Below are 25,342 nucleotides of genomic sequence, written 5' to 3'. Positions count from 1 at the left end.
GCACAGTCACCTGGTTAGCACTGGTGGCTGAGAACTGTCACAATGATCTCCCACACTCAGCTTCTCCGGATACTAGTTATTTGGATTCATGGTAAGAGAAAAACACTAGACTCAGCTTTAATGAACAATAACATCAGTGACAATGTAAATGTAATCTATTCATTGTAAGAGATACTATGATGTTTTATTCAATGCTGTTTAATAAGATATCAGATTAAAGATGTGTTGCAAAATAAAGCCATAACTCTTTGATCAATTTGTTACAAATTCTTCCATTTCCTTTTTACTTCTGGATTCCACTGGGCCGAAAATACTGACTCAGACTCCAGAATCTCTATTGATGTCCCCAGGAGACCCAGTCACTATCAGATGCAGAGCCAGTGAAAGTGTTAGCACCTACCTAGCTTGGTACCAACAGAAAACAGGACAAGCTCCTTATCTATCGTGCTACCACCTTGCAATCTGGGGTTCCAGCCTGGTTCAGTGGCCGTGGGTCTGGGACTGATTTCGCTCTCCCAGGCAGCAGGGTTGAAGCTCAAGATGCTGGAGATTATTACTGCCAACAAGACTACACCCCTCTCACAGTGATACAGCCCAATACCCTGTCTGAGTGTGCCATGCGGAGCATTTCTCCCAGCTGCATGTGGACAGTCAGCTTCACAGATTTCATAACAAACAAGAAACAGGAAGTTAGGAAATCACTCTCTACCACATTAACACAGCAGACTCCTCCCACTGTCATTTCCACTGTCCACGCAGAGAGCTCAAGGAAAACCTAAGGCTACATGGCTCTGTTAAGTAGAGTTTGTTGATAAAGGCAGAGCGATCTTTTAAAAGAAAAAATGCAAGAGGGAAGAATGAGGAAAACAATGCTTGTGCAGTACCTAGCATAATGGATCCATCAGGGTAGCCCTTAGGCACGACAGCTATACAATAACAATGATAATAATTAACAAATATGGGCCAGTTTTTCAAAAGAGATCATCTCCTATTTAGGCACAAACTAAATGATCCCCAGAGCTCAGCAAGTTGTATGTTGAGGTCTGTTGAAAATCCAGCCATACCTGTCTTAATAGAAGCAGCCGAGTAGCCAATATTTAGATGCCTAAATGGGAGCTGAGTTCTTTTGAAAAATCTGCATCTTGGAGCCTGATCCCAGGCCCAGTGAAGTTAACAGGAGTGTTCCCATTGACCTCTAGGGGTGTAGGATCGGACCCACTACAGGCTCACCAACAAGCTACTGTGTTCCAGGGTTCTTAGGTTCACTCAGGAGCAAGTGGTTGGTCTGTCGCTGGAGAGACAGATGACAGATAAACAGCTGGAAAAGGGTGTGAATAAAACAGCCCACAAGGAGGAGAGCCTGGAGAGAACAAGAAGCTGGTGTCACAGTGACAGACCAAAAAGAAGTGGAGCCTTCTTGTAAATTCCCCTCCTCCAATTCAGCCTGGGCTACCACAAGCTCAGGCCAGGAGGAAGACATGTTAGACAGTGACCACACTGGCCATGTCACAGCTATCCCAGGGACAAGCAGGTGCCTCCTCCTAACCATCCACCTCAGACAAGTGCTGGAAGAATTACTGGGAAGTAGCCAAATATCAAGATCTGACAACTGAATTGCAGCACAGCCCTAGTTCAATCAGAACTAATCACAGACACATCGTCAATGAGGTGTCCACAACAGCCACTGAATTGTAATCCAGGGTAAACCATGGATCTCCAAAGATCATCAAAGTGCTCTAATTCACAGTGAATACACAAGTGTCCCACAGAGTCTCTGTTTGGTTAGGGAACTTACTAATTAACCATCAGCTAATGAGAATTCATGTTCATTGACAATCTTCACTAAGCTTCTCCACAGCTTTATGAATTATGGGCTTGATCCAAAGCCCACTGGAGTCAGAGGAAAGACTCCCATAGACTTCAATGAGCTTTGCATCAGGCCCTTAAAGTTTTAGCCCCAGAATTCTTTCACAGCTGGTTTGTAAGTCAGGCAATGAAAGAGCAACCATAATTTGAAGACATTTTTTGTTTGTCTGGGACACAAAATAATGTATCTAGAATGATACACATGGAAACACTCATCAAGAAGTCTCATCTAGTATGTGCTTTGGGGACTCAGACTGAAGCAATGGTGATGGGGGTTGTTAGGATATAGATATTCAGGCCTGTCTGTAAAGGCCTAGACTATAAGAATTTAGGTGTATTCTTATCACTTGGCTAGTTAGAGGTATAAAAGAAAGAATCAAAATCACTGTCTGCCGGTGTAAGGTCCTTCTCTTACTGTGACAGTCTGAGGCCCTGTTCTTAGGCTAAGGCCTTTGGCTAAGCAGCAGAGGCAGCCATAAGCTGGGAAGCGACCGGTCACCTCCTCGCATTCCAAACTAGTCACATTGAAATAAGGTGCTATTGGGCTGTTAGGAATACAGTCCTGTCCTGATAATGCCTATCCCCTCCAGAGAAAGGGAAGTGCCTAGAAAATGTAAAAGGAAACTTAGTTTGATAGCATCCTGTCTGGCAAGAACTCACTTATCAATAACTGGGATGTGAAATCCTCACTTCTGTATTGTTTTGTCATTATAGTTCACACTTTGCTATTGTTTGTCTGTATAATCTCTGTCTGGTTCTGTGATCGTTCCTGTCTGCTGTATAATTAATTTTGCTGGGTGTAAACTAATTAAGGTGGTGGGATATAATTGGTTACATAATCATGTTACAATATGTTAGGATTGGTTAGTTAAATTTCAGTAAAATGATTGGTTAAGGTATAGCTAAGCAGAACTCAAGTTTTACTATATAGTCTGCAGTCAATCAGGAAGTGGGTGGGCATGTGGAGGGGGGAGATGGGAACAGGGAATGTGGGTAAGGAAATTGGAATCATGTTTTGCTAAAGGGGGAGATGGGAACAGGGAATGGGGGTGGGGAAATTGGAATCATGTTTGGCTAAGGGCAGAAATGGGAACAGGGACCCAGGTGTAAGGCTCTGTGGTGTCAGAGCTGGGAAGGGGGACACTAAGGAAGGAAACTGGAATCATGCTTGCTGGAAGTTCACCCCAATAAACATTGAATTGTTTGCACCTTTGGACTTCGGGTATTGTTGCTCTCTGTTCATGCGAGAAGGACCAGGGAAGTAAGTGGGTGAAGGAATAAGCCCCCTAACAGGGGTTAGGACAGCAATACACGTTATCAGTTCCAGAAATTATGAGGGCAGCTTTCCATAAGTGGCCAATAGCAGTGCTCTTGTGAAAGAAATCAGTCTGGACTCTACTGAAATACCCTGCCTGCCTGCTGGCAACATGTCTGAATCAAGCAGAAGCCACTGTTTTGCAAAGACAAACCCTCAAAGAAGCATAGTTTGTAACGTAAATGACATCCATGAATATTTTCATGGCAGGAAGAATAACAGACTTAAAGGGAGGTAAACGGATCTGAAAACTGCTGTAAAAATGGCTGGGAGATATTAACCATTTACATACAAGGTCACATACAAGATTCCTGGTCCCCTCTGCATAGACCACCTTCTGTTATTCCATTCATAATACCATCAGTTACCTCATAAGTCACTATCACCAGGCTACAGAGACCAACACCACACAAGAGTAACAGGAAATGCCCTTGCATCTAAAACGCAGCAGATTTATATGAAGGGGTCATTTGCATGTTCACACAGGAAGGACGTTCCCTGGCTGGGCTGCGGAGCCTTCATAAACGGCCCCGTTTGCACTGCCCGGTGAGCTGTTCAGCATTCCCCACGGAGACCTGTCAAGATGCTCTCGCAGGCCCAGCTTCTCTGGATACTAGTGCTTTGGATTCAGGGTGAGCATTATATCAACAGGGAACAGACTTCAGAGGCAATAAAATGCTAGCTAAGCTTAAAATAATACTGAAGTACTTATTTTGCAATCTAGTGTTTAATAAATTCTTAAATGAAAAATGCGTTTAAATACCAAGCTTCAAGTACTTTTAATTATATGCCATGATTGCATGAATTTTCTTTCCATATCCAGAGTCCTATGGCCAAACTGTTTTGACTCAGACTCCAGAATCCCTGTTCGTATCTCCTGGAGAGCGAGTCACCATCAACTGCAAAGCCAGTACCAGCATTAGCAACAATTTAGACTGGCACCAACAGAAACCAGGACAAGCACCTAAGCTACTTATCTATGATTCTACCAACCGTTACTCTGGAACCCCAGCCCGGTTCAGCGGCAGCGGGTCTGGAACTGATTTCACTCTCACAATCAGCAGCGTTGAAGTGGAAGATGCTGGAAATTATTACTGTCAGCAACACAACAGCTACCCTATCACAGTGATACAGACCATTACAAAAACCACCCTGTGCACAAAACACGCACGGTGCTTGTTTGTCACAGCTGTGATCAAGATGGTGAATTTTATGATTTAATGCAAATGAAAAAGAGGAAGTAACTCCAAATACATCTGACATTTTATACAGCACCAAACATTCCCAAACCATCAAAGAAACAAATACAGGGATCAGATCACCCTCCGCTGAAGCTCAGTTCCACCGGGGTGGAAGGAGCAACACTCTGCAACTGGATCCCAAGACTATTGTATCCCATTAGAACTACAGGGCGTATTTGATAGGTCTATTCTCCCACAATATGTGTGCTAATATTCATCCCTATTATTGCAAAACTTGCCATAGGGTAGCTGAAGACCCCAAGTGGGGTCTAATCTGGGGTCTCATCCACATGACTGCTCTCTGCAGTGCAGCTCACCTAATGCCACCTGAGATCATGGGTTCAGTACAGGCTCAGAGGGAGGAGGGTCTCCTACTAAACCATCAACACCCCTTCCAACAGCAACTCAGCAGTCTCCCATCCACGTATTTACCAGACCCATCCCTGCTGTCTCCGGCAGTAGATGATGTCTGAACCTGTACATGTATGGCTGGAGGTGGTGCTGGACTGGATCCAGGACTGGAGCCTGCAGGAGGCACGACAGCAATACAAATCATGATAGTAATTAAGAAATACGAGCTATTTTTTTTCCAAAGAGATCATCTCCCATTCAGGCACAAAAGAAGTATCCCACAGAGCTCAGCAGGTGGGATGGCGAGGTCTGTTGGAAGCCTGGCCACACCAGTCTCAATAGCAGTGGCTGGGTGGCCCACATTTAGGTGCCTAAATGGGAACTGAGCTTTTTTGGACATCTGCTTCTTTGAGCCTGATCCAAGGCCTAGAGACATTAACGGAGTGTTGCCACTGACACCAATGGGGGTTAGACCCTACAGGCATGTCCCCAAGCTGCAGCTGCCCCCACAGCTGCTGGAACTGCGGGTGCTGGGATGCTGCCACGCCCCCTGGCTTGGAGTGGTTCTATCATATACGGGGCTTACAGTTTGGTTCAATGCCTCTCAGTACCTCCCACTATACAGATTGTTCCAGCTCCTCTGTGGCAGTGGGTCTGGGGCTAATTTCCCACACACAGTAAGCGCTGTTGAAGGGGTCAGTGCTAGAGATTGTTTAATGTCAGCAAGGCTGGGACCGGCCACTGTCACAGTGATACAGACAAATACAATAACTTCCCTGTTCTCACAGCGAGGTTTCCAGCCATTGCCACCTTCATGGCAAATCAAAACAGAAAGGTCACTGACTGATTCCGCAATTGAAAATGGCAAGAAAGCACGACACGCTCTCCGGATGGTGTCACTGCTCAACGGGAACAAGGGCATAGTAAAGTCCTACAGCAGCCTGGCCTGCTGTGTGCGTAGAGACAGCTGTCAGAGTCAGAGTTTAAGGCCAGAAGAGACCACCAGATCCTCCAGTCTGACCTCCTGTGTATCACAGGCCACCAACACCCACCCAGCAGCCACACACTAAACCAACAACCAAATGAGATCAAAGTATTAGAGCCCACAGCTGAGTATTAGAGCTGAGCTGCTTGTAAGAAATTCTCATACACTTCCTACTACTGGGCCAACTCCTCAGACCCCTCCTTCCCTGGCATTTACGAGAGCTATTCACATTATTCATGGGGAATATTATTTATTGCAAATTTCAGGTAAAATTCTCCCAGGCACAAGGCAGCATAATCTTTGTGAGATGCTGGGTGTGCTTCTCTGAGAGTTGAAGAAGCTCAGCGCCTTGCAGGATCAAACCATTGCACACCTTTAAAAGAAGTGAAGCATAACGTGTAGTGCTTCCAGTCATCCTCAAATGAATCAGTTAATTAAATTAAATTTTAGCCAGGTTTCTGTAGTGTAGTGGTTATCACATTTGCCTGGGGGGAGGGATACCTCAGTGGTTTGAGCATTGGCCTGCTAAACCCAGGATTGTGAGTTCAATCCTTGAGGGGGCCATTTGGGATCTGGGGCAAAAATTGGGGATTGGTCCTACTTTGAGCAGGGGGTTGGACTAGATGACCTCCTGAGGTCCCTTCCAACCCTGGTATTCTATGATAAGCAGCATTTTCAGGGCTAAAGTGAAGCTTTAATGGTTCATCAGCCTTGGGCTGGACCCCAGCTCAGGGTAAATTTCATCCAGAGCCTGTTTATTTGGTCCTGTGCTGGTTTTTGTGAGTTATTCATTGTTCTTGAGTCTTTTCCAAATGATTTTTGCAGACAAGTTTTAGCCTATGGATCATACACAAACTGTTCCCCTGCACTACTTTTTTCATGGTGATGGGTCATGTGAATCATGGGGTATTCACTAGGAGGATGGTGAAGCACTGGAATGGGTTACCTAGGGAGGTTGTGGAAGCTCCATCCTTTGAGGTTTTTAAGGTCAGGCTTAACAAAGCCCTGGCTGGGTTGATTTAGTGGGTGTTGGTCCTGCTTTGAGCAGGGGGTTGGACTTGATGACATCCTGAGGTCCCTTCCAACCCTGTGATTCTATGATTTTCTCTGCTTGTTGTGTAGATGGCTGTATCCTTCGAACAGGAGATTAGTGAATGACAAGTGATGATCAGCCCCTGAGGAAGAAGGCACTTACATGAGCCAGTTTTCATGCTAAAAATCTATGAAATGTTCAGGATTTACGAACATTTCCATGAGCACCCTGCACCCATCTGGATTCTCACATGCAACCAATGAAATGACCCCACAAATTACAGCCAACCCAATTTGCTGCTTTAGTCATGACTCACAATTTACATTATTCATTATTTTAGTAAGGTGCTCCTTAACACCCCCCCATCTCCACCCAGGTTGGGAGGTAAAACTCTGCAGATAAACTTTCGAACTCTGGGGCTGCCCTGACCAGGGACAGAGACTTTTGGATTGTTGGACTTTTGGGACTTTGGATGATTTTGGGCTGCTGAACTCAAGAACCAAAGGGAAAGGACATGCCCCAATTTGCTTGGGGTGGGTTTTTTGCTCATGGGTTGTGTTATGAATCCTGTTGGTGGTGTTTCCCCAACAATATGCCACATTGTTTCTCTCTGTTATTAAAAGGCTTTTTGCTACACTCAGACTCTGTGCTTGCGACAGGGGAAGTATTGCCTCTTGGAGGTGCACAGTGGGGGTGGTATATATTTGTCCCAGGTCACTGGGTGGGGCCTCGAGCCGGTTTTGCATTGTGTTATTGGAATGGAACCCCTAGCTACTGAACCTGGCCCTTGTTGCTGCCAACTCTGACGGGCAGAAGGGTTACACATGTTGGCGAGCACGTCTCTTGATAGTAATGCGCACTAAGCTGGATCAAGAGTTGACTCTCTCTGCAAACAATTCCACCGCAAAATACTGTTGGCGAGAGGTGCCAGACTCACAGTCCTCTACCCACGGGACAGACTGACAGCAGCACAGGCTCCTTGTCACTGCCCTGACACTGTGGCTGGATTGTCCTTTCTTAGGATTCTTTATGGGGCTGGAAGGGGGAGATGTGTGAACTCTCTGGCCCCGTCCACTGCCCACCTACTCCTCCCTTCCATCTGCCCAGCCTCCACCACCTTCTCCATGCAGATTCCAGACCCAGAGCAAACCCTGCACAGAGTGCAGAGGAAATGAGGGAAAGTGCTGTGGAGGCAGCTGGATCACCCCTGCAGACAGCCATGGGGAGATCCATGCCTGGAGGGGATGCTGAGTGCACAGATCTCCACCATATGATCAAGGCTGGTAAAACTAAACTACCCAGTCAAAGGTGAATGTTTCGAAACACCAGATGTGAAGTGCATTTACAGGAGCTTTGCATGTTCATACGCAAACGACATCTGTTCGTTGTGCTACTGAGCTCTTATAAATGCGTCTGCTAAGACCATACGGGTAGCCAATCACTGTGCCAACTCCACAGCTGCTAAGATGATCTCACAGACTGTTTCTCTGGGTACCTGTATTGTGCATTCCAGGTATGAAATAATGATGATCCAGGCTTTGAGGCAATGTAGCATCAGGAACAACATCTAAAATATGGAAAATAACATCACAGTATTTTATGAATTACACCTTAATACGTTCTTCACCTAGACGTGTCTCTAAAAACAGTCCTGAGCTTCTAGTCATTGTAACAACATGTCAGGTCTCTATGGATTTTGTGATGACGCAGACTCCAGAATCACAAATTGTGTCTATAGGAGACAAATTTGCGAGAAGCTGCAAAGCTAGTTCTAGCGCTGGCAGTAACATGCCCAGGTACCAACAGAAATCAGGGCAAGCTCCTTATTTATCCTTCCGGGGTTCCTGCCCGATTCAGTGGCAGAGGGTCTGGGACTGATTTCACTCTCATAGTAAGTGCTGTTGAAGCAGATGATGCTGGAGTTTACTATTGTCACCAAAGCTGGCACTGGCCATGTTCACCGTGATACAGACCAATAGAAAACCTCCCTCTTCTTCATGGAGCGCACTGGGCTCACCACTGCACGTGTCACAGTTGGGTGTGAAACCATCGCCACCTTCACTGACTTCATGGTGAATCAAAACAGGAAGGATCTCAGGGTCATTAACTTATTCCACAATTGAAAGCTGCAACAGAGCGTGAAACACTCTCTGAACGGTGTCACTGCTCAACAGTAACAAGAGCAAAGTCAAGTCCTACTGCATCCTGGCCCGCTTTGTGTGTAAATACAGCGGAGCTGTTTGTCAGAAACTCTAACACACTTCCTATGGCTGGGCCAGATCCTCAGCTCCTTCCCTACACTGCAGTTACAACAGCTAGTCCCACTATTCACAAGCATTGCACCGAGTCAGTATTTGGTTATTACACTTACAGATTAGAGGTTTGCCAATGAACAGGAATTCCCATTGGTTATCTTATCTGAGAGTCTCCATGTCTTTATGAATTATGGCTCTGATCCAAATCCCATTGAAGTCAGTGGAAAGACTCCCATAGACTTCAGGGAGGGTTGTGTCAGTCCCTTACATTTTTAGCTCCAGCGTTCTTTCACAGCTGATTTGCCAGGAGGAGAATAATTTGATGTTTTGGGGTTTTTTGGACCATGATGGGAACAGTGTGGAGGCCTCAGCTTGTGGGGATGCAGGAAATATGGCTGCACACAGAAAGCTGGGATTTTTCAAAGGACACATTATTGTTCCATTCAGCTAGATTTGGCAGTCCCTCCCACCCTCCCTCTCTCTCTTTTTCTTTGCCCCATGTGCTGTTTCTTCTGGGGGCACATGTGTTGCTCTTTTCAAAAGCAACCTTAGGGATCAATCACTCCTGAGTGCCTCCCCTCGAGAGTTTGCCTTCCGCAGCCAGAACAGTTCTAAAAACCTCAACTCAGTCACTACGGCTCCAATTCTCCTCCTTAAGGGCACGTGGGAGCTCACTGAGGGTATGCCAGGGAGATAGAGCCTTGTCTCAGGGTACAAAGTGACAGCAAATCTGCTCTGAGAACTGTGCACCAGCCTTAGAGTGGTGCAAGCTCTGTGGTCCTAGTATCTCCACTACAGAAATGGCAATGACTGGTGGGCTGGCTTAGGCACCTGTCATAAATATAAAGGGAAGGGTAAACCCCTTTAAAATCCCTCCTGGCCAGAGGAAAAATCCTCTCACCTGTAAAGGGTTAAGAAGCTAAAGGTAACCTTGCTGGCACCTGACCAAAATGACCAATGAGGAGACAAGATACTTTCAAAAGCTGGGAGGAGGCAGAGAAACAAAGGGTCTCTGTCTGTCTGTCTGCTGCTTTTGCCGGGGATAGAACAGGAATGGAGTCTTAGAACTTTTAGTAAGTAATCTAGCTAGGTATGTGTTAGATTATGATTTCTTTAAATGGCTGAGAAAAGAACTGTGCTGAATAGAATGACTATTCCTGTCTGTGTGTCTTTTTTGTAACTTAAGGTTTTGCCAAGAGGGATTCTCTATGTTTTGAATCTAATTACCCTGTAAGGTATCTACCATCCTGATTTTACAGAGGTGATTCCTTTACTTCTATTAAAAGTCTTCTTGTAAGAAAACTGAATGCTTTTTCATTGTTCTCAGATCCAAGGGTTTGGGTCTGTGGTCACCTATGCAAATTGGTAAGGATTTTTACCAAACCTTCCCCAGGAAGTGGGGTGCAAGGGTTGGGAGGATTTGGGGGGGAAAGACATGTCCAAACTACGTTTCCCAGTAAACCCAGTTAGAGTTTGGTGGTGGCAGTGGAAATTCCAAGGACAAAGGATAGAATTAATTTGTACCTTGGGGAAGGTTTAACCTAAGCTGGTAAAAGTAAGCTTAGGAGGTTTTCATGCAGGTCCCCACATCTGTACCCTAGAGTTCAGAGTGGGGAAGGAACCTTGACAGAACCCCTCTCTCCCCCAAGAGCAACTAACAGATGGAGGTCCTGCAATATTTCCCTCCACACTGTACAGGGCAATATACCCTGAGACCCTCTGCTCCCAGAGCAGCAGGCCCACAGCAGCCCTGAATCTGGGCCTGTCCGCACTGTGGAGGGGGGTGGCAGAATTTACTCTCAGTGTAAGGCTGTTCAAACAACAGACGCGAAGTGCCAGCCCTTGTGTGACTAGCAGTGTGGGCCACAATGGGAGCAGCCCTCAGACAGAGGCACAGGAGGGGTGGGCCATGTAGAGCATATCTGCCACTGGGGCACCCTGCACAAAGGCCACTCACCTGAGCAGGGACTGCTCAGATTCTTCATCCCTCAGTGACCAGTCACCTGGAAGGAGTGGGGAGGGGATGACACACATGGGGGGAGAGATCTGCTCCATTGTAAATGATGGAGTAAGGGGCTCCCCTCCAGGCCACTGATCAGCCCCAGCACCGACGCCCTCTCAGTGCTACTGCAGGGGCAGTGCGGCTCCACAGTGTCCCTTAGAGGATGCACAACCCAGCCCTGGCTGTATAACAGGGGTCATGTTCTTAAATCTCCATACACACGTCTCACGTTCATTACTATGCACAATGGGATCAAACTAATGGAGCTGAACATCCCTCACTGATATTAGTTGGCAGCACAGACACGTATCAGACTCACCCTGAACACACTGCAGACGCTGGACTTCTGAGTACGGGCAATACTTTGTCATAAGGTTTGGCAATAAAAATGACAAAATATCTGAAATGAGGCAAACCAATCAGTTCTCCCTTTGTAGGGCCTGAGGCGAGATGCTTTGCATATTCACATCTGCCTGATCTTTCCCTGCTGCTCTGAGCAGTAATATATGGAGTCCCTTTTTACAGTCTTTAGGGTTTATTGATCAGCATCGGTCAGTCCAGATGTATCAAGATGATCTCACAGGCTCAGCTCACTTGGCTGCTAATACTCTGGATCCAGGGTCAGATTCCATTTGAGATAACAGGGGTCTGGTGAGATAATGGGAGATTGAGCCCTGGAAGCCTCTCTCACACACACATGTATACACACAATAGATTGCTCAAGCTCAAATTTATTACATTCTTTGTTTTTAAATGCACTTATTTTTCATAATCTTTTAGGTAATTGAGAAAAAAGGATAAACTATGAAACAAAACTAAAGTGAAAACCTGAATTTTCTGACTCATGCATTATATTAATTTACATTTTCCTTTCAATTCAGACTCCAGTGGGCAGATGGTGCTGACTCAGACTCCAGAATCCCTGGCAGTGTCTCCAGGAGACAGAGTCACCATCAACTGCAAAGCCAGTTCCAGCACTAGTAACTACATAAACTGGTACCAACAGAAACCAGGACAAGCTCCTAAACTTCTTATCTATGCTGCTACCTCCCCCGTTACACTGGGGTCCCAGCCTGGTTCAGTGGCTCTGGGAGCGGCTACACTGATTACACTCTCACTATCAATAGTGTAGAAGCTGAAGACGCTGGAGATTACTATTGTCAGCAGGGTGCTAGCTTCCGTCTCACAGTGATACAGACCTGAACAAAAACCTCCCTGCCCTATGTGATTTCAGTTTCTCTCCTGTAACAGATGCTTCCTCAATATTTCCCTTCCTATTCAGATTCCAGGGACCAGACTGGGCTGACTTGGTCTCCAAAGTCCTTCTCAGTGTTTCCAGGAGAAAGCATCACTATCCTCCGCAAAGCCATTTCCAACCATAGCCTGGTACCAGCACAAATCAGGATTAACTCCCAAACTTCTTATCTACACAGTTTCCATCAATCACAAAGATCCTCTAGTCTATACTGCATCAGTGGGAACAGATACACTGAGCTCATTCTCTCAATGCATGGAGTAGAAGCAGATGATGCTGGACATTCATATTATCAACACGGTGAAAGGCCACCTGGCACACTGCTGCAGAATAATACAAAAGCTTTCCTGTTAAGTTTCTTTCATTCTCATATAACTAACACATAACTGCTGTGCAATGATATACTGGTAAATACCATATATTGCAAGCCTGTTCTAGATGGGTAAAAATTCCTAGCTCCTTACACACCACAGGTACCCACTGTATTTCTACCTCTAATCGCCACATTAGAGTCTTTAACAATTTGTATGGACACAAGCAGGAGAAATCCAGGTCCAGTGCCCTTCCCATACACCTGTGCCCTTCCCATCCAGCCACAGCCTGTGTATTTTGCTGTGCAAATTGTGAGAAGCTTTTCTGAACCATCTCCCAAAACCTAGGATTCAATAATCTGGAAATAACTAAAAAGGAAGTGAAAGAGGGGCAAGATTTGAGGCCAGAGTGCTCTGAAATGGACCTTTGTAAGATTGACTGTTTGTCTTTGTGAATAAAGAGAACATGGAGTCTAAAAGAAGCTATCATCTGGTGTGAGTTTCTACCCAAAGAAACCAAACGTGTAGAGTCTAATCCCAGAGCTTTCACAGAGACAATCTAAATCTTATTGCAAACAACATCACACACTGAAAACTTCTGAGACAATCACATAATAAAAACAGATTTGCTGGAATCTACAATTTTTCAAGTGTAAAAGAATTTGATAGCAGATTAGGAGCACGTCCTATCCCCAATGTAATTAATGGTTAATTTCACAGGAGCAATGGGAGCTAGGATGCAGATTTCTGTGCACTGCACCTTGAAATGGCAGAACTTCACCTGCCTGTCTGCTGGGAAACTGGGCTGAGCAGCATTTCAGGAGCAAGAGATACTCTCTGCCTTCTCTTCACTGAGATTTTATATCAGTTCCTTCTTTGCTCATTTCCTGAATCTAAAACTAAAAGTCATATGGACACAGGGCCTGATTCTCCAGTGCCGGCCTCTCATGTTGTCCTTTACACCTGAGCACAGTGCATGCCAAAATGTTACCACTTTGAGTAGGAAGCATTTTACACTCCCTTTGCACAGGTACAAGACAGACAGAGGCACAAGTCACTGGAGAATCAGCCCACTTGATACAGGTGTAAATGAGGAGAATGTGCAAGACTCTGGGGAATCCAAACCTGAGGCTGTCAACGTTTTGAAGGAGAAAACAGAGAAAACAAAAACAAAAAAACTCCTGTGTGGCAGAAAGGAAAATAAAGTGCAAGGGTGTCCTCTTTAAATATATCTTCTGACTAATCTGTCTCTTTCTATCTAAGTAAGCTATTTCATACAATCATAACTAATTCACATCTACTACAATAAGAGAGCAAAGATTTTATGTTTGTAACTAACAATTGGCTCTGCCAACATAAGTCACATCAACTAGTACCTTAGTATGCCCTTGAAATCAATAGGAGTTTAGGAACCTAAATACCCATAAAAGTCTGTCCCATAACCCCAAAATATTCTTACAGTGGGATAATGTGGAGTAAGGTGCTACAGATCACGAGTAACAGTGAAAGATTTGTGCCTTTCACAGATGGTCTCTTGTATTTCAGACATATTCTTAACTCACTTTAAATATGGGACTCTTCATATTTAATACACTATTATAACAAACCAATGAAGCTGAATTCTCTTCACAGCCACCAGATGGTGTTACCAACATAGAAAAACAGATTTAAAAAATGTATTAAAGCTAATGTTAAAATTATATAATACACAGGTTGAGAAAAGTGTGTCTGTACATCTGGGTATAGTGCTTAGATTATCCACAAATACAAAGTTTGTTTTTAAGTCATATGATACATATAGTACATAATCAGCAATAACCCAAATGTAGGTGAATAAATTTAAGAATATAGTTTAGATATTAGCATTCAGGTACATCACTCATGAAGAGTTGTACAGAGATTTGGTAGCGGAAAGCCAAATGTATCAATGAGTGGAGATTCTCCTTCAGTAATTGAGAATTAGGGTAGGTTGTTCATTTAGAAAATACAATCCATGAGGAAAGTATTTCCTGTGTCTAAATCTGACAGATTCTTTCTGCATAACATCTCTAAGAGAGGGCCGTTTGTATCCATCCACACAGCCGAAACGCTCATCCAGGTTCTTGTCATCTAAAAGGTTTAGAAAACCTGACCTATAACAAAGGTTAAAAAAACTGGGTATGTTTAATCTTGAGATAAGAAAACTGATGGTGGAGGGACCTGATCACAGTCTTCAAATATATCACATGCCGTTATAAAGAGAGCAGGGATCAATTGTTTTCCAACTCCACTGGAGGTAGGATGAGAAGTAACTGACTTAATCTGCAGCAAGGGAGCTTTAGGTTAGGTATTAGGCAGAACTTTCTAACTGTGAAGATACTTAAGTAGTGGTATACGTTCCCAAGGGAGGCTGTGGAATCCCCATCATTAGAGGTTTTTAAGAGCAGGTTAGACAAACATCTAACATCTTCCAGAAGAAGAAGGGGAAATGTCCGGGCTTCAGCAACACGGACACAGGTAACTAACCGCTTTCATGTTCTCTCCAAAGGTACTAATGCGGAGAGTGGACCAGATGATACGTCTGAGGGAAGGGAGCAGAAGGAGACTCCGCTGGTTGGAAGGCATGAGATGAACTGTCCTGAGATGGGGGGTTCCACGACCACCACTCCCAAGAGAAGGAGGCGGGTGGTGGTGGTCGGGGACTCTCTCCTCCAGGGGACTGAGTCATCTATCTGCCACCCTGACCGGGAAAACCGAGAAGTCTGCTGCTTGCCAGGGGCTAAGATTCACGATGTGACGGAGAGACTGCCGAGACTCATCAAGCCCTCGGATCGCTACCCCTTCCTGCTTCTCCACGTGGGCACCAACGATACTGCCAAGAATGACCTTGAACGGATCACTGCGGACTACGTGGCTCTGGGAAGAAGGATAAAGGAGTTTGAGGCGCAAGTGGTGTTCTCGTCCATCCTCCCCGTGGAAGGAAAAGGCCAGGGCAGGGACCGTCGAATCGTGGAAGTCAACGAATGGCTACGTAGGTGGTGTCAGAGAGAAGGCTTTGGATTCTTTGACCATGGGATGGTGTTCCATGAAGGAGGAGTGCTGGGCAGAGACGGGCTCCATCTTACGAAGAGAGGGAAGAGCATCTTTGCGAGCAGGCTGGCTAACCTAGTAAGGAGGGCTTTAAACTAGGTTCACCGGGGGAAGGAGACCAAAGCCCTGAGGTAAGTCGGAAAATGGGATACCGGGAGGAAGCACAGGCAGGAACGTCTGTGAGGGGAGGGCTCCTGCCTCATACTGAGAATGAGGGGCGATCAGCAGGTTATCTCAAGTGCTTATATACAAATGCACAAAGCCTTGGAAACAAGCAGGGAGAACTGGAGGTCCTGGTGATGTCAGGGAATTATGACGTGATTGGAATAACAGAGACTTGGTGGGATAACTCACATGACTGGAGTACTGTCATGGATGGTTATAAACTGTTCAGGAAGGACAGGCAGGGCAGAAAAGGTGGGGGAGTAGCACTGTATGTAAGGGAGCAGTATGACTGCTCAGAGCTCCGGTACAAAACTGCAGAAAAACCTGAGTGTCTCTGGATTAAGTTTAGAAGTGTGAGCAACAAGAGTGATGTAGTGGTGGGAGTCTGCTATAGACCACCGGACCAGGGGGATGAGGTGGATGAGGCTTTCTTCCGGCAACTCGCAGAAGCTACTAGATCGCACGCCCTGGTTCTCATGGGTGACTTTAATTTTCCTGATATTTGCTGGGAGAGCAATACAGCGGTGCATAGACAATCCAGGAAGTTTTTGGAAAGCGTAGGGGACAATTTCCTGGTGCACGTGCTAGACGAGCCAACTGGGGGGGAGCTTTTCTTGACCTGCTGCTCACAAACAGGGAAGAATTAGTAGGGGAAGCAAAAGTGGATGGGAATCTGGGAGGCAGTGACCATGAGATGGTCAACTTCAGGATCCTGACACAGGGAAGAAAGGTAAGCAGCAGGATACGGACCCTGGACTTCAGGAAAGCAGACTTCGACTCCCTCAGGGAGCGGATGGGTAGGATCCCCTGGGGGACTAACATGAAGGGGAAAGGAGTCCAGGAGAGCTGGCTGTATTTCAAGGAATCCCTGTTGAGGTTACAGGGACAAACCATCCCGATGAGTCGAAAGAATAGTAAATATGGCAGGCGACCAGCTTGGCTTAATGGTGAAATCCTAGCGGATCTTAAACATAAAAAAGAAGCTTACAAGAAGTGGAAGTTTGGACATATGACCAGGGAAGAGTATAAAAATATTGCTCGGGCATGTAGGAATGAAATCAGGAGAGCCAAATCGCACCTGGAGCTGCAGCTAGCAAGAGATGTCAAGAGTAACAAGAAGGGTTTCTTCAGGTATGTTGGCAACAAGAAGAAAGCCAAGGAAAGTGTGGGCCCCTTACTGAATGAGGGAGGCAACCTAGTGACAGAGGATGTGGAAAAAGCTAATGTGCTCAATGCTTTTTTTGCCTCTGTCTTCACTAACAAGGACAGCTCCCAGACTGCTGCGCTGGGCATCGCAACATGGGGAGTAGATGGCCAGCCCTCTGTGGAGAAAGAGGTGGTTAGGGACTATTTAGAAAAGCTGGACGAGCACAAGTCCATGGGGCCGGAGGAGTTGCATCCGAGAGTGCTAAAGGAATTGGCGGATGTGATTGCAGAGCCATTGGCCATTATCTTTGAAAACTCGTGGCGAACGGGGGAAGTCCCGGATGACTGGAAAAAGGCTAATGTAGTGCCAATCTTTAAAAAAGGGAAGAAGGAGGATCCTGGGAACTACAGGCCAGTCAGCCTCACCTCAGTCCCCGGAAAAATCATGGAGCAGGTCCTCAGGGAATCAATCCTGAAGCACTTACACGAAAGGAAAGTGATAAGGAACAGTCAGCATGGATTCACCAAGGGAAGGTCATGCCTGACTAATCTAATCGCCTTCTATGATGAGATTACTGATTCTGTGGATGAAGGGAAAGCAGTGGATGTATTGTTTCTTGACTTTAGCAAAGCTTTTGACACGGTGTCCCACAGTATTCTTGTCAGCAAGTTAAAGAAGTATGGGCTGGATGAATGTACTATAAGGTGGGTAGAAAGTTGGCTAGATTGTCAGGCTCAATGGGTAGTGATCAATGGCTCCATGTCTAGTTGGCAGCCAGTGTCAAGTGGAGTGCCCCAGGGGTCGGTCCTGGGGCCGGTTTTGTTCAATATCTTCATAAATGATCTGGAGGATGGTGTGGATTGCACTGTCAGCAAATTTGCGGATGATACTAAACTGGGAGGAGTAGTAGATACGCTGGAGGGCAGAGATAGGATACAGAGGGACCTGGACAAATTGGAGGATTGGGCCAAAAGAAACCTGATGAGGTTCAATAAGGATAAGTGCAGGGTCCTGCACTTAGGACGGAAGAACCCAATGCACAGCTACAGAGTAGGGACCAAATGGCTAGGCAGCAGTTCTGCGGAAAAGGACCTAGGGGTTACAGTGGACGAGAAGCTGGATATGAGTCAGCAGTATGCCCTTGTTGCCAAGAAGGCCAATGGCATTTTGGGATGTATAAGTAGGGGCATAGCGAGCAGATCGAGGGACGTGATCGTTCCCCTCTATTCAACATTGGTGAGGCCTCATCTGGAGTACTGTGTCCAGTTTTGGGCCCCACACTACAAGAAGGATGTGGATAAATTGGAGAGAGTCCAGCGAAGGGCAACAAAAAATGATTAGGGGTCTGGAACACATGACTTATGAGGAGAGCTGAGGGAACTGGGATTGTTTAGTCTGCAGAAGAGAAGAATGAGGGGGGATTTGATAGCTGCTTTCAACTACCTGAGAGGTGGTTCCAGAGAGGATGGTTCTAGACTATTCTCAGTGGTAGAAGAGGACAGGACAAGGAGTAATGGTCTCAAGTTGCAGTGGGGGAGGTTTAGGTTGGATATTAGGAAAAACCTTTTCACTAGCAGGGTGGTGAAACACTGGAATGCCTTACCTAGGGAGGTGGTAGAATCTCCTTCCTTGGAAGTTTTTAAGGTCAGGCTTGACAAAGCCTTGGCTGGGATGATTTGATTGGGGATTGGTCCTGCTTTGAGCAGGGGGTTGGACTAGATGACCTCCTGAGGTCCCTTCCAACCCTGATATTCTATGATTCTATGATCTGTCAGGGATGGTCTAGGTACGCTTGGTCCGGCCTCTGCACAGGGGGAATATGTGGGAGATTGGACTAGATGACCTATCGCGGTCCCTTCCAGCCCTACATTTCTGTGATTTTATTTCGTGTCTCAATTACTGCAACATCTTTTTCACTGGCTTAATAACTGCACTGTTGTCCCGTTCATATCCCTTCGGAATAACGCTGCACAGATCACGTCCCCAGCCTGTCCCTTTGATCACGTCACCCCTCTTTTTGTGTCCTTCCCTTAGCTCCCCCTTCTCTCTCTCATCAAACCAAGGCTACTTGTCTTCACTCTCAAGGCCCTTCATGGCCTGTCTCCTCACTACTTATCATCTCTCACTTATTATTGGGATATCAGTTCCCATCTCCCGTCAGCCTATGCTGCCCCCCTCCATCACCCACTCGTTTAATTTTCAAACAAACATCTTCATGTTTTCTCCCATGTTGCCCCTCACACTTGGCAGGAGCTTCATGTAAACATCTGCAAAACTATTGTATTGTTCTCCTTCAAATCCCTCCTGAAAGGTCTCCTTTGTCACAAGGCCTACAGACAACTCCACAAGAGTTAGGCTGAGACCACTGCCTGGCATGCTGACCAGTATTGTCTCATCATTTCCTTGTAGTCCCCTCTCTGCCTGGAGCCACCTGTTATCTTTTGTCTTATACTTAGATTGTCAAGTCCTCAGGGCAGAGGCCATCTATTTTTTACTGTGTTTGTACAGCGACTAGCACAGTGAGGGGCCCAAGGCCTGTCTGGGGTCCTAGGTTCCATGGTAACACAAATAAATAAGAAGAAGACTACAATGAATCAGAATAACTCTGAGCCAGAGAACTGAGCTTGGGTTACTGCCCCTGAACTTGTCTAGATTCACTGTCTGCCAGAACTCAAGCACAGTCAGTGCAGTGGGATAACAGGAAACATCCCTGAATGCTGCATTGCCAGCCCAGCCATATCACAAGTCAGGGCCCAACACATCACAAGATTTTTATAAATACTTAATTCTGGATTCTTTTTACTTGTGTCAAGGTTCCTTCCCCATTCTGAACTCTAGGGTACAGATGTGGGGACCTGCATGAAAACCCCCCGAAGCTTATTTTTACCAGCTTAGGTTAAAACTTCCCCAAGGTACAAACTATTTTTCCTTTTGTCCCTGGACTTTATTGCTGCCACCACCAAGTGTCTAACAAATATATAACAGGGAAAGAGCCCACTTGGAAACGTCTTCCCCCCCCCCCAAATCCCCCCAAGCCCTACACCCCCTTTCCTGGGGAAGGCTTGATAAAAATCCTCACCAATTTGCTAGGTAAACACAGACCCAAACCCTTGGATCTCAAGAACAATGAAAAAGCAATCAGGTTCTTAAAAGAAGAATTTTAATTGAAGAAAAAGTAAAAGAATCACCTCTGTAAAATCAGGATGGTAAATACCTTACAGGGTAATGAGATTCAAAACATAGAGAATCCATCTAGGCAAAACCTTAAGTTACAAAAAGACACAAAAACAGGAATATACATTCCATCCAGCACCACTTATTTTATCAGCCATTTAAACAAAACAGAATCTAACACATAGCTAACTAGATTGCTTATTAACCCTTTACAGGAGTTCTGACCTGCATTCCTGCTGTGGTCCCGGCGAAAACCAACACACAGACCGAGAGAAACTTTGTTTCTCCCCCCCTCTAGTTTTGAAAGTATCTTGTCTCCTCATTGGTCATTTTGGTCAGGTGCCAGAGAGGTTGTCTTAGCTTCTTAACCCTTTACAGGTGAAAGGTTTTTTTCCTCTGGCCAGGAGGGATTTAAAAGTGTTTACCCTTCCCTTTACATTTATGACAACTTGTCTTCAGGATTTCCCTTTTTCAGACTTAGCTCCACAACCAAGTGGGCCGGAAACTCTCTTTAAAAAAAAAAGCAAAAAAAAAAAAAAGGGGGTGGCGAGTGAAAGCCGAGTTTCTCACCTAATCATTTGACCCCAGGAGTTAGGACTTAAAAAAAAACAACCCAAAACCTAAGTATCACAAGAGTTGCCCACCTTACTGTCTTGTATAAAAGGCCAGTATCACCATTAACCTCTCTATGATAGATGCGGAGGGATTAAGCCCATTCTCACCCTCTGTACTAATCCAGCACTGTCTTCCTGAGCATCTCCAAACACTCATCAGTGATATCCCAGCACCCCTCAGGGGCACACCCAGGGAGCATCACCTTCCCCATATTACAGAGAGAGAGAATGAGGCACAGACAAATTTAATGATCTATTCCTCTGCCACTGAAATTAATAGGAGTTTTGCCTTTGCCGTTGACATCAGCAGGAGCAGGATTGGGTGCATAGGGTCAGATCCCACAGCCCTTATTCACACAGGTCATCCCATTGATTTCAATGGGAGTTGAGAGTGCTCATTACTGCACAAGATCCAGCCCACAACGATAAGCCAAAGGTCACACATTGGCAGAGGCAGAACCAGACCTCTGTGCCTGACCCACAAGAGTATTCCCCCCCTTACTCCCCGGGAGGAGAAGTGAGCATCGTACACTGTGATGATGCACAGAAACCAGCTCTATGTATCGTCACACCAGGGAGGCCAGGATCCTGTTCACATGGGCTGCTTTGCATGTGAACTCCCCAGTGACAGTGCCCTGTTGCTCTGGGGGCTATAAAAGATTTTGTTCCACTCTCCACGGTTTATTGAGCAGCACCTGCCAGATCAGACGTACCAAGATGTTCTCCCAGATTCAGCTGCTCTGGTTACTGGCACTGTGGATTCCAGGTAAGAATCAGAACCAAATGGCACTTGCTAAAAAGTACAATGATCCATTTAAATTTTAAAAATTCAAAACATTGTAGCTAGATAGGCTATTAAATAAGTAATTTGTCACAGTAATGGCTTGAATATAACAATTGTGAACATCTTGTATTATATGATGCATTTCATACCATTGCCTAAAGATGCAAATGTCAATCACTATTATTTATTGTTGCTCACTGTCAATGACCTTTTCTCTGTATTTATTTTGATTTCATACTTAATCCAGGCTCCTGTGGGCAGGTCACAATGACTCAGACTCCAGAATCCCTCTCAGTGTCTCCGGGACAAAAAGTCACCATCAGATGTTCAGCCAGTTCTAGCATCAGCAGCAGCTATGTATCCTGGTACCAACAGAAACCCAGACAAGCTCCTAAGCTTCTTATCTATTGGGGCTCTACACTTGCCTCTGGAGTTCCAGCCCGGTTCAGTGGCAGTGGCTCTGGCACTGTTTACACTCTCACAATCAGCAGCGTTGAAGCCGATGATGCAGCAGATTACTATTGTCTTCAGGCTCAGAGCTCACCTCTCACAGTGATACAGCCCAATACAAAAACCGCCACGCTCTGGGTGTCTGCAATAGCAGATTTCTGTGAAGATAATCACAGTGTCAGTGTAGCTGCTGTACCGTGACTTAGGACTCAGTGTTCCGTGTCAGCATCCAGGGCTCCTCACGGCAACACCCTTCTCTGTACCTCCCCTTTGCTCCCCACCACCAACATACAATTAACCAAACATTTTCCTTGGGAAACCCAGATACCTCTGCTCTAATGGGAGAACAGAAACCACCTGATGGCCTGGAAGAAAACCCCATCCTGTTTAGACTGTGCTGACTGGATCGGGGTGCTGTTTGGCTGAGCATTAGCAGCTCACAGACAGTAATGTAAACAAAACTTCAGCCACTTGGATCATGTTTATTTACGCCCAGGTGATTCCCACCATGACACAGGATACCAAAGACAGGCTGTGTTCCCAATATTCTCTAGTCAAGCAGGGCAACTCCGATAAAAGGCTGAGGAGCTCCTGTGAGGCAGGGAGCGATTCAGCTCCCTCTGGAGTCAAAGAGAGCGGAGGGCTGTCTGCACCTCTCAGGAACAGCTTGGCAGCTGGCGGGGGAGCCCGGGGTGGAGAGAGAGGTCTGCATGGGAGGCTGTGTGGGTAGAAAGGGGACTGGAATGTGAGCAGTGTGCATGGGGTGGACAATATGATGCTTGGGCTGGGCATAGGGCTGTGTGACAGTGGAATAGGGAAGACACAAGGAGAAGAGACAGAAGGAAAAGGAAAGGACGAGAGAAACTACGGAAGGAATGAGATTTCCGAGTAGAAAAAGGAAACAAATGTTGCAGTATGAAAAGTGACAGGATCAACAGGGGTTTAATAATATTTTCGTTTCATTGGTGACTGGTGGGAATGGGGATACAGTGAGCTGTAGCTCATGAAAGCTTATGCTCAAATAAATTGGTTAGTCTTTAAGGTGCCACTAGTACTCCTTTTCTTTTTGCGAATATAGACTAACATGGCTGCTACTCTGAAACCACTCAAGCTGGGGGAAATCCTGGCCCGACTGAGGTCAGTGGTAAAACCCAAATTGTCATCACTGGGGCCAGGATTCACCATCTGTGTTTTCTGTATTAAGCCCGTATTTTGTGTTTTGTAGCAGCAAGTGTGTGGGGGAGGATTGGGCAGTAGATTGCAAAGCCAGAGCTGAGGGAAACCTCTCTCATTCAAAAACACATGACAGGAGAATGACTCGACAGTTAATTGTAATGGATTTCTCCCCATATGTTTAATAGCAATAAAAATGTGAACAGAGCAGCTACGTAAGAGATCAGCATACTACGGGACTTTGCTCACTGCCTCTAACAAACATGGATGAAAGGGATTGTAAAAATAAGAATTCATTGAAACACAATGAAGCATTGAAAAATAAACATTGCACATGTTGAAGAAATTGAACAACTGAATCAACATCTAGTGTCACAAAGAGGGAAAATGCAGTGGAAAGTGAGTCACAAAAACATCTTTCAACCAGCACATTGCTGTTTACCAAACTTAAAGTTATTTTGCCAATAATTAACTCAGTGAATCTTCACAGCAGACACTGGAGCTGTGCTTGTCTGTGTCACTGACATTCCTCTAGGGTTAGTCAGTTCCTTCTGCGACTGTGAAATGTTCTTCCCTGTCTTCAGATGTGCATAGTCTCACTTTGCAACAAGGATAGAAGGAAAAGAAATCATTGTACTGAATATCCCCCCCCTATTGCCACCAGGTGGCATCAAACAAACACAGGAAGATCTGATTGCAGGGGGCGGGGACTGGACCAACAGGAGGAGGGACAAATTGATGGGATGCCAAGGAGAGGAAGACCTTTTTTGGAGATGTGGGGGACCCATGGAACCACCTATCCCTGGCTACCAACAGCCCCTATGCTTATGCCTTGCCATTCTCTTTCATTCCCCTATTCGCCTCCTGTGGGGACAGCCAGGAACACCAGCTCGGCCCCATGCAAAGGAGGCTTCTATGCCAGGAGTATCCCCCTGGGGCCTTACAGCTACATTGCTTCCACTCTGCACAAAGTGCCCACAGCACAGTCAGACCCCACCCCCTCTTCCAACAAGGCCCACTCTTTCAAATATTTACACATGGGTAACTTCACTCGCACGAGAAGCACACACACATATGCAAGGGGAGATCAGATGACATCATGACATGCAGCACAAAGGAACATTCATGAGAAAACTGATAAGTAAAACAAAGATGACTTTCCCCCAACGAAAGCCCGGGTCAGGAATGTTGGAGCAGGCTGAGGGCTCGCTGCCTGTAAAGGAGAAGGGATGGAAAGGAGTTTCTGTAGGCATCTGGCTGGTTGAGTGCCTCTTGGCAATGGTTATTTTAACGCTCCTGGGATCTCATTGTATTGTATAATTAAGGCGTTAGGGTGCCTAGTGCCTTGGATAGGTGTTTTTCTATTATTTTAAATCTAAAGAAATAAAAAATGAAAATAACCAAAGAATGAAAAAGATCATAATACAAAGGGTCTAACATAGTGGTGGGCAACCTGCAGCCCGTCAGGGTAATTCGCTGGCGGGCCGTGAGACAGTTTGTTTACATTGACTGTCCACAGGCATGGCCGTCTGCAGCTCCCAGTGGCCATGGTTCGCTGTTCCCGGCCAACGGGAGCTACTGGAAGCAGCAGCCAGCACGTCCCTGCAGCCCGCACCACTTTCCGCAGCTTCCATTGGCCAGGAACGGTGAACCGCGGCCACTGGGAGCTGCGGGCAGCCATGCCTGCAGACGGTCAATGTAAACATATTGTCTCATGGCCCGCCAGCAGATTACCCTGACGGGCCACAGGTTGCCCACCATTGGTCTAAAAGCTTGGGTAACTAACACTGACCTCTGTTTAACAGGTGCCTTTTGTAATACTGGTGTGTTCATAAAACATTTCACCTGTGTATCTTACTCTCCATATTGCGTGAATAATACAGCAAACCATGGTGACATTTACCCCTTGTGAGGGCCAGCACGAGGCCTATGAATTACTGAAGTGAAAGTCCCACTTAAGCCCAGAGAGGGAGATACCTTAGCTGCAGAGCGTAAAGTTCACCTCATATTAACAATGATGTTGATTCTTCTAGTATTGCCACCCAATGGCAGCACACGAGCATAAAACTCAGCCAAACTGCTGTAATATTTGAAATTTTGTGTATAACCTTAAATGGCATCTATAACTCTAATGTAACAACCACCAACATTC

The 25,342-nt window shown here is 45.8% G+C and overlaps 1 pseudogene; it reads left to right on the top strand.

Annotated features, from left to right (window-relative positions):
* Positions 1 to 286: 286 nt before the first annotated feature.
* LOC141986988 (uncharacterized) lies at positions 287 to 4,402 on the top strand (annotated as a pseudogene).
* Positions 4,403 to 25,342: the final 20,940 nt, after the last annotated feature.

This window comes from Natator depressus, chromosome 4 (assembly GCF_965152275.1).
Source record: "Natator depressus isolate rNatDep1 chromosome 4, rNatDep2.hap1, whole genome shotgun sequence".
NCBI lineage: Eukaryota > Metazoa > Chordata > Testudines > Cheloniidae > Natator > Natator depressus.
Note: the sequence above shows the minus strand (reverse complement) of the source record. Positions and strands in the feature narration are given on the sequence as shown.